Source organism: Coregonus clupeaformis, unplaced genomic scaffold (assembly GCF_020615455.1).
Source record: "Coregonus clupeaformis isolate EN_2021a unplaced genomic scaffold, ASM2061545v1 scaf0140, whole genome shotgun sequence".
In the NCBI taxonomy this organism is placed as follows: domain Eukaryota; kingdom Metazoa; phylum Chordata; class Actinopteri; order Salmoniformes; family Salmonidae; genus Coregonus; species Coregonus clupeaformis.
Genome location: NW_025533595.1, coordinates 220,001 through 229,839, shown reverse-complemented (window position 1 = coordinate 229,839; position 9,839 = coordinate 220,001). Strand labels below are relative to the sequence as shown.

General features: G+C 40.4%; 1 long non-coding RNA gene across 1 annotated transcript; it reads left to right on the top strand.

The window, feature by feature from the left end:
* Positions 1–2,644: 2,644 nt before the first annotated feature.
* Positions 2,645–9,228, top strand: LOC121549606. The gene is made up of 3 exons (XR_005996841.1): positions 2,645–2,706; positions 8,803–8,979; positions 9,094–9,228. It is a non-coding gene; the product is annotated as an uncharacterized LOC121549606 (long non-coding RNA).
* The last annotated feature ends 611 nt before the right edge of the window (positions 9,229–9,839 follow it).

Sequence of the window (9,839 nt, the reverse complement as noted above, 5' to 3'; positions counted from 1 at the left end):
ACATACCCCAACCAGAAGCCATGGATTACAGCATCCGCACTGAGCTAAAGGGTAGAGCTGCCGCTTTCAAGGAGCGGGACTCTAACCCGGACACTTATAAGAAATCCCGCTATGCCCTCCAACGAACCATCAAACAGGCAAAGCGTCAATACAGGACTAAGATTGAGTCGTACTACACCAGCTCCGACGCTCGTCGGATGTGGCAGGGCTTGCAAACTATTACAGACTACAAAGGGAAGCACAGCCGTGAGCTGCCCAGTGACACGAGCCTACCAGACGAGCTAAATTACTTATATGCCCGCTTCGAGGCAAGCAACACTGAAGCATGCAGGATAGCATCAGCTATTCCGGACAACTGTGTGATCACGCTCTCCGTAGCTGATGTAAGACCTTTAAACAGGTCAACATTCACAAGGCCGCAGGGCCAGACGGATTACCAGGACGTGTACTCCGAGCATTCGCTGACGAACTGGCAAGTGTCTTCACTGACATTTTCAACCTGTCCCTGACTGAGTCTGTAATACCAACATGTTTCAAGCAGACCACCATAGTCCCTGTGCCCAAGAACACTAAGGTAACCTTCCTAAATGACTACCGACCCGTAGCACTGACGTCTGTAGCCATGAAGTGCTTTGAAAGGCTGGTCATGGCTCACATCAACACCATTGTCCCAGAAACCCTAGACCTACTCCAATTTGTAGTCCTCTGTAGCTCAGCTGGTAGAGCACGGCACTTGTAACACCAGGGTAGTGGGTTCGATCACCGGGACCACCCATACACAAAAATGTATGCACGCATGACTGTAAGTCGCTTTGGATAAAAGCGTCTGCTAAGTGGCATATTAATTTGCATACCGCCCCAACAGATCCACAGATGATGCAATCTCTATTGCACTCCACACTTCCCTTTCCCACCTGGACAAAAGGAACACCTACGTGGGAATTCTATTCATTGACTACAGCTCAGCGTTCAACATCATAGTGCCCTCAAAGCTCATCACTAAGCTAAGGACCCTGGGACTAAACACCTACCTCTGCAACTGGATCCTGGACTTCCTGACGGGCCGCCCACAGGTGGTAAGGGTAGGCAACAACACATCTGCCACGCTTATCCTCAATACGGGGGCTCCTCAGGGGTGTGTGCTCAGTCCCCTCCTGTACTCCCTGTTCACCCATGACTGCATGGCCAGGCACGACTCAAACACCATCATTAAGTTTGCTGACGACACAACAGTGGTAGGCCTGATCACCGACAACGATGAGACAGCCTATAGGGAGGAGGTCAGAGACCTGGCCGTGTGGTGCCAGGACAACAACCTCTCCCTCAACGTGATCAAGACAAACGAGATGATTGTGGACTACAGGAAAAAAAAGAGGACCAAACATGCCCCCATTCTCATCGACAGGGCTGTAGTGGAGTAGGTTGAGAGCTTCAAGCTCCATGGTATCCACATCACCAACAAACTATCATGGTCCAAACACACCAAGACAGTCGTGAAGAGGGCACGACAAAGCCTATTCCCCCTCAGGAGACTGAAAATATTTGGCATGGGTCCTCAGATCCTCAAGAAGTTCTACAGCTGCACCATCGAGAGCATCCTGACTGGTTGCATCACTGCCTGGTGTGGCAACTGCTCAGCCTCTGACACAGTGCGTACGGCCCAGTACATCACTGGGGCCAAGCTTCCTGCCATCCAGGACCTCTACACCCCCCCTCTTTTACGCTGCTACTACTCTCTTTTTGTTATCTATGCATAGTCACTTTAACTCTACCTACAGTGAGGGAAAAAAGTATTTGATCCCCTGCCAGGGCATTGAAAATGGGTCGTGGATGGGTATTCCAGCATGACAATTGGTTTTGCCACCAAGTACTAAGTCATGTTTTGCAGAGGGGTCAAATACTTATTTCCCTCATTAAAATGCAAATCAATTTATAACATTTTTGACATGCGTTTTTCTGGATTTTTTTGTTGTTATTCTGTCTCTCACTGTTCAAATAAACCTACCATTAAAATTATAGACTGATCATTTCTTTGTCAGTGGGCAAACTTACAAAATCAGCAGGGGATCAAATACTTTTTTCCCTCACTGTACATGTACATATTACCTCAATTACCTCGACTAACCTGTGCACCCGCACATTGACTCTGTACCGGTACCCCCTGTATATAGCCTCGCTACTGTAATTTTACTGCTGCTCTTTCATTATTTGTTATTGTTTACTTATCTATTTTTTACTTAACACTTATTTTTCTTAAAACTGCATTGTTGGTTAAGGGCTTGTAGGTAAGCATTTCACTGTAAGCTCTACACCTGTTGTATTCGGCGCATGTGACAAATACAATTTGATTTGATTTAGCAAAAACTATTGACAAAGCAGTGGCACTATTGAAATTATTTTTAACCAAATGCATTTTGACATGTAACTATGTCTGTCTACAGTGCACACACACTTGTACACATTAGAAGCACACTCATAACAGCTTCCAGTAACACAACACTATGTGCTTAATCCTCTGTTATCTTCAGCTTCCTTTTTGCCCTTTGGTGAAACATTTTCTTGGCATGCATGATCTCATTTAACTTTGATTTCCTTTCTCCAGGATTGTATTCTAGATGTTTCCAATTTCCAGGCCATTCCTCAATTTTCATCTCCAATGAGAGACAACAAATGCTGAAATGGCTGTTTACGTAAAGTAAGGAATTGGTAAGTGATGATTTTAAAATGCTGTTTAAGATCAAATGGACGATTTGTTGCAGATAAGGACTTGCCTTTTTAAAGAGCAGGAAGCTTGTGTACCTCATTTAATGTGTTTTATTTACCAGTAGTTTTTTTACTCTAGACTAGAACATTCGATCACTCACAGTAACTCTTAAAAAAACTTTATGAAAAGGAAATGTAATATGATGCAAAGCTATCTTATTTCATGCCTGAACTGGCTTAAAATATACTGTTTAGAGAAAATAAAGTTATACTGTGTTGTATATTGACTTTTCTTAAATAGTTTTGCTTTAGATGATGAAATAACTCTGCGCTGATGTTAGGCATGTTTTCTGCATCTCACAGCAAACATTTACTAACACAATTTGGTTTGATGTAGTCATTTATTATAGCGGAATGTAGCATAATAACAATAATTGCATAATGATAACATATTATGTTAATAAGAGTGATCTAATCCTATGATGGTTCACCTACTGTATCAGTTAAGGGTTCATATTTAAATCTGAGCTGTTCACGCAATTGTTTACGGCATTATTCAAGCATGTTAATTTGTTTTCCTTATTTTGCACACAATAATAATGTTATTATTTAGTGAATTAACAACGTCACGTTTTGCTCTACCCTGTCAATCAATTCATGTTTTTTTGGGCATGGACAAACTTTTGTTGGAGTCAATAGTTTTGTGATTGCACTATCAAAAATAAAGTGATTTTTGCCAACTTTTCATACTGATTAAGCTGGGAGTTGATAATAAAAACAACTGTCTGTGTGAAGTCAAATATACTACAGAGCATTTTCAGTAGAACTGTTTGTCTTATGCTTTGAACTAAAAGTGGTCTTATCAAAACCAACTCAATAAATCAATCGAAGCCCTGCACATGGCTTAAATATCCTTAAAAAATTGTAACAATAATACGCTTGTCTGTTTGTAGGCTGTTTTGGTTGTGTTGTCGCACATTTTCTGAATATTTGCTAAATTTGTTCTTGATTAGCCTCTGGACTGTGGAGAATGTGTCCAGCATGTAGAACCTTTTGTTTTCTGAGAAAAGGGACTCATTATTGGAGTTTAAAGAGGTTGTGTAATCCCAGCACCAATACCATCAAAACCAAAGGATTCCCAAAATCAGTTTCCAGCACATTTTCAGAAGAAGAACCTGGAAATTCTCCCTCTCAACTCTGTCAAATCTAGTTCCCATTTCCATGTCAATCGGATTAGTTCCAAAACCAGGGAAGTAGGTGTAATGTAAGTCACCATACAAATGTAAATATGGAACATCAAAAACATTGTTCTGCATTCATTTATTTTTTAACATGCACAGCGCTGTGTGAAGATGAGGTGCAGTCTCTCCATTTTTGAGCTTCAAAGCTTTTTCTATTTGAAATGTACTGTACAGTGCAATATTTCAACATTTTTACTGCTGTCATTCTAATTTACTATGTTAAAACACACTCACAAATTAAATGTACAATTGTATGTTAACGCCTTTTTCAATAGCAGTGCTCCCACCAAAATTATACAGTTAACATATTAAAGCATTGACTTCTGTCAAGTTGCTAACATTAAACCTTTTCTCATTACCTTTATGCATACATGACCTTAAGTCAACACACACACACAGGTGGGCGCATGGATGTGTGTCTGTCGTTGACTGAGTCTGAGCGCTGGGGCTCTCTCTGTCTGGACGGAGATGGATGTGTGTCTGCTTGCTCAACACTGCCCGGTATGTCTCTCCTGTTATTGAAAACGGGGCTTTGTTGTCTGGGGATTGGTCCTCTATGAAACAGCTTCAAAACAGGAAAACCAATAGTGGGAATAGACCCCTGAACGTAATTAATTTGGGGACTGTTATTGCAGGAGGAAGAATTCTAATCAGTTGCAGATTCCTTCCTGTTTGGTTAGCGTGACCGTGACCAATTACAAGTGAACTTTGTGTTACAGTTCCACTTCCTGTGCTACCCAAATAGTGGTCAGGTCTGGGATTGCATGGGCGGAATACAACAAAAATTGGAATTGAGAGGTAGAGGGAGCGAGAGAGAGAGAGATTTACAGATGTCATAAGTTTGACAGTTTAATTGCAAAAAGCGGTATGCATCTCTGACCCCCCTAATAAAGCATATAGCATGTGCCCTGGAGCTAAACTCAGAGGATTTTGATTTGGGCTCTCTTTCTGCTAGAACGTCCCCCTCTCACGAACAGGGTAAGGCTAGACCTCTACAACTGACGAACAACGGACCGAAGGAAAGTCTCAAATATGGAAATACATAGCTAAATCAATTTCTGATAATATCAAGGAACAATCTGGCATTTTTGGTTTCCTCCTAATACAATAAAGCCCATGGCACAAAACAAGTGAATGATGAATACATTTAGATGGAGATTAGCATAAAGGGTGGGCTTTTTTTTTTCAGTACGGAAAAGTAACTCAATATGTACGTCCTCACAAATACTCCACACTTATTAGGGTGCTACTATCGCTAAGGGCCTGCCTAGCTAGTATACTATAGGTCATGGCATATTTCAACAAAATGGCCCCTAAATCAGCATCCTCTTTTCATTTTGGCATTGCTTTCCTTTTCGAGTCCACAAGAAGAACACTGCCTCAAGACCACTGTGTCTGTCTCTCTGGTCTGGGCACCAGAGCCCCCCCCAAAAAAAAAAAAACATGGTGAAGGAAGGGTCTAACCAGGGCACTTGCCACTGAGCTCTCCAGAGTAAATTGGTAAAAACCTGACCTGCCAAACCCAGCTCCCTTCGGCTTGATCCCCTTCCTTCTTCAATTTTCCCCCAGCCTCCTGAGGGCCTGTTCCCATGGTCGCAGGCTCTAAACGTTTTTTGGCACATTAGTTGCTCCGTTCCACCCCAGAGGTCTCCTTAATTCACTTTTGATATCATTGTTTAGATGATGTGGAATTATAGGGTGGCACTGTGGGATTGGGATTGGCAATGTGACATTAATTAATTCATTCTAGTTTGATAATGATAGGCCCCCTCCCCACCCCATAGATCACAGATAAATACTGCCAATTGAATTTGAGCTAATTTGCTTCATAAACTATGCCTTTTCCACTTTAGCTTGTATTTCCTGCAAAGCTACAGTAACATCCCTTTTAGATGGTGTAAAATATAGACACTTTTCCTGAAATAAGCCTGTATGAATGATACTTAAAATCGATACATTTTAACCCAATAAATACATTTAACCCAACTACCCCGTCTGATTACTGTTGTATTCGGTGCATGTGACAAATACAATTTGATTAGATTATTCTTGAATTTCATGTCACAAGGAGAACAAAGTGTGACCGGAAATAAATAGTATCCATAATGCACCAGTGGAATGACTTGCGATTATAAAACTGAGAGTGATGTTGCACCAAAGCGACTATATAAATGTATATTCCCTTGGAACACTGTAGTGCTTCTCAAAACATGAAAAATGGGACAAGTGCCATATTATTCAGTGTGAACACGAGGACCCAACTCACTAAACTAATACAAGCACCACCAAATCATACCCTGGCCCGGCTGCAGAGGATCATTTCAGAAACAAACAATATCCCCTGGAAGGATGGATTCTGTTAGATAGTACATTGATCACCTACACAGCCCGCAGAAAGAAGATGGCTTTACAAGCAATAAGATGTGAGACAATTATATTATTTTAGTGAAATAAGACGGAGTACAAGTGCAGAGTGCCAATAGCCCAGGCAGCCCATCGTGGTTAGCTGTTTGTGCTTCATCCTGTGGCATTGTAATCCACTAAAGTTTCCCAGCTCGGTTTCCTCAATGCAATCAGGATGCGAAGGCTCACCAGTGATTGCATTCATTTGTAAAAGCATCCAAGACAAAATTGAACCCCAAGGCTGATAAACTATAAAGATGCTGATCAGGATGGGAGCTAAATAGACTGTAGGGCAGGAGGTGTCAGTGACCAATCCAAAAGACCAATGACTGTATGTACCTTATTCCAAACCGTGCTGCTGCCCAGAATACAAAAAGAAGAAAGAAGGGAAACATATGACAACAACTACAGGATTTATTTTCATCCCCAAGCATCTTTCCAGGGAGCACATTTTCAATTTAACAGATTAGCAATTTTGAGATGTTCTTTGTGGACCTCATTAGATCGAGTTTATTCATTGTGGAAGCAGCTTTTATGAAGCAACTTTTATTGATCCTTAGGGGTTAATTTGGAAGATGTTTTCAAGGAGTGACTGATTTAAAAAAAATGGACACAATTTAAATCAGGACCAGGACAACGTAAATTACTCTCAACCTAGACACAAACCTCAAATGTACCTCAAGTGCCTTCAGAAAGTATTCACACCCCTTGACCTTTTCCACATTTTGTTGTATTAAAATGGATTTAATTGACATTTTTTGTCAATGATCTACACAAAATACTCTGTCAAAGTGGAAGAAAAATTCTAACATTTGCAATAAAATTATGAAAAATAAAACACTAACATACAGTGTCTTGATTAGATAAGTATTCAACCCCCTGAGTCAATACATGTTAAAATCACCTTTGTCAGCGATTACAGCTGTGTCTTTCTGGGTAAGTCTTTAAGAGCTTTCCACACCTGGATTGTGCAACATTTGCACATTAGTCTTTTCAAAATTCTTCAAGCTCTGTCGAGTTGGTTGTTGATCATTGCTAGACAACCATCTTCAGGTCTTGCCATAGATTTTCAAACAGATTTAAGTCAAAACTGGAACTCGGCCACTCAGGAACATTCACTGCCTTCTTGGTAAGTAACTCCAGTATATATTTGACCTTATGTTTTAGGTTATTGTCCTGCTGAAAGATGAAATAATCTCCCAGTGGAAAGCAGAACCAGGTTTTTCTCATGGATTTTGCCTATGCTTAGCTCCATTCCGAAACATTCCCTAGTCCTTAACGTCTATAAGCATGGCCATAACACGATGCAGCCACCACTATGCTTAAAAATATGGAGAGTGGTACTCCGTAATGTGTTGTATTGGATTTGCCCCAAACATAACACTTTGTATTCGGGACACAAAGTTAATTGCTTTGCCACATTTTTTGCAGTTTTACTTTAGTGCCTTGTTGCAAACAGGATGCATGTTTTGGAATATTTTTTATTTTATACAGGCTTCCTTCTTTTCACTCTGTCAATTAGGTTAGTATTGTGGAGTAACTACAATTTTGTTGTTCCATCCTCAATTTTCTCCTATCACAGCCATTGAACTCTGTAACTGTTTTAAAGTCATCAATGGCCTCATGGTGAAATCCCTGAGCAGTTTCCTTCCTCTCCGGCAACTGAGTTAGGAAGCATGTATCTTTGTAGTGACTGGGTGTATTGATACACCATCCAAAGTGTAATTAATAACTTTACCATGCTCAAACGGATATTCAATGTCTGCTTTTTTACCAATAGGTGCCCTTCTTTGCTAGGCATTGGAAAGCTTCCCTGGTCTTTGTGGTTGAATCTGTGTTTGAAATTCACTGGTCGACTGAGGGAACTTACAATTATCTGTATGTGTGGGGTACAGAGATGAGGTAGTCATTCAAAAATCATGTTAAACACTATTATTACACACAGAGTGAGTCCATGCAACTTATTATATGACTTCTTAAGCACTTTTTTTACTCCTGAACTTATTTAGGCTTGCCATAACAAAGGGGTTGAATACTTACTGACTCAAGACATTTCAGCTTTTAATTTGTAATTAATTTGTAAAAAATCCACTTTAACTATCCCTTTTAAACCATAATAAATGGGCAATTTTTCAAATAATAGTATTACTACAATTTGTCTTACTACCTCTTTATTGTCAAAAATGGCTAACACCTACTTAAAGTATGGTACTAGGTTAGTACCATACTTTAATGATACCATGTATTTTAAATAACTACACTGTTATCGCACATAAATTGAGGACAGAGAGAAAGAAAGAGGATCATCTGAACCTGTTTTCTCTTTCAATTCCCGTGGCCCCTGTGCTAAAATGTCAGAGACATCACCATTAGAAGCAAATTCCAGGAGCTATGTGAATGGGACGATTGAAGACCCAGTTTGATTGACAGGTCTTCCTCTCTCCCTCTGCCCCAGGGTGATTGACAATGTGGTTCATCTCACATTTTGTGACTGAACTAATCCAGTAAATTCCTACCAGACGGTACACAACTCAGCAGAGACCTCTCTATTCCAGGTGGACTTTTATCTCCCAAAATATATATGTTTTTCGATCTGCAACTCTAAAAACAAACGAACAGAGTATAATTAAGTGTAAGTACATAATTAAGCAAGTTTAGAAAGTGCTAGTTTCAATAAATTAAAATGTGCGCTAATTACATATGGGAATAATTCCTCCTGTTGTGCTAATGATTCATATTTTCATAGGTGTCTCAATATGGTGCCAGCGTTGAAATTGGATCACCTCACTGGAACGATTGATCTCTTGCCAAGTTCAATAATTAATTGACTACTTCACTGCCACACAACTATCTCAGAACGTAATTCTTCACCTACAACGTGTTCAGCGTGTCCTCCTGACCTTGCACCTGTATTTTGATGGAGGCACACAGCTGGCGAAAATGAAGACATCCACACAATGGAGTGAGCCCACAGGACTTTCAGTATTAAGTTATTGTACTATTGCACAATATGTGTAATTACCTGAACATCTGGGGCAACTCCTTGACAGTTGTGGCCAATCTTAATAAAGAATGGAATGAGAGAAATATGCAGTGCTTTCATTAATCATCGTTACTAAATGAAAGTCTGCGTTTAGTCATGATTAATTGCACGGTGAGGTTAGTCAGGCGCTGACTGTAGTCTTATAGAGTACTTGTATATAGGGCTGATTATATAGGGCTGGTATATAGGGCTGATATATAGGGCTGGTATATAGGGCTGGTATATAGGGCTGGTATATAGGGCTGGTATATAGGGCTGGTATATAGGGCTGATATAGGGCTGGTATATAGGGCTGGTATATAGGGCAGATATATAGGGCTGGTATATAGGGCTGGTATATAGGGCTGATATAGGGCTGATATATAGGGCTGGTATATAGGGCTGATATAGGGCTGGTATATAGGGCTGGTATATAGGGCTGGTATATAGGGCTGGTATATAGGGCTGGT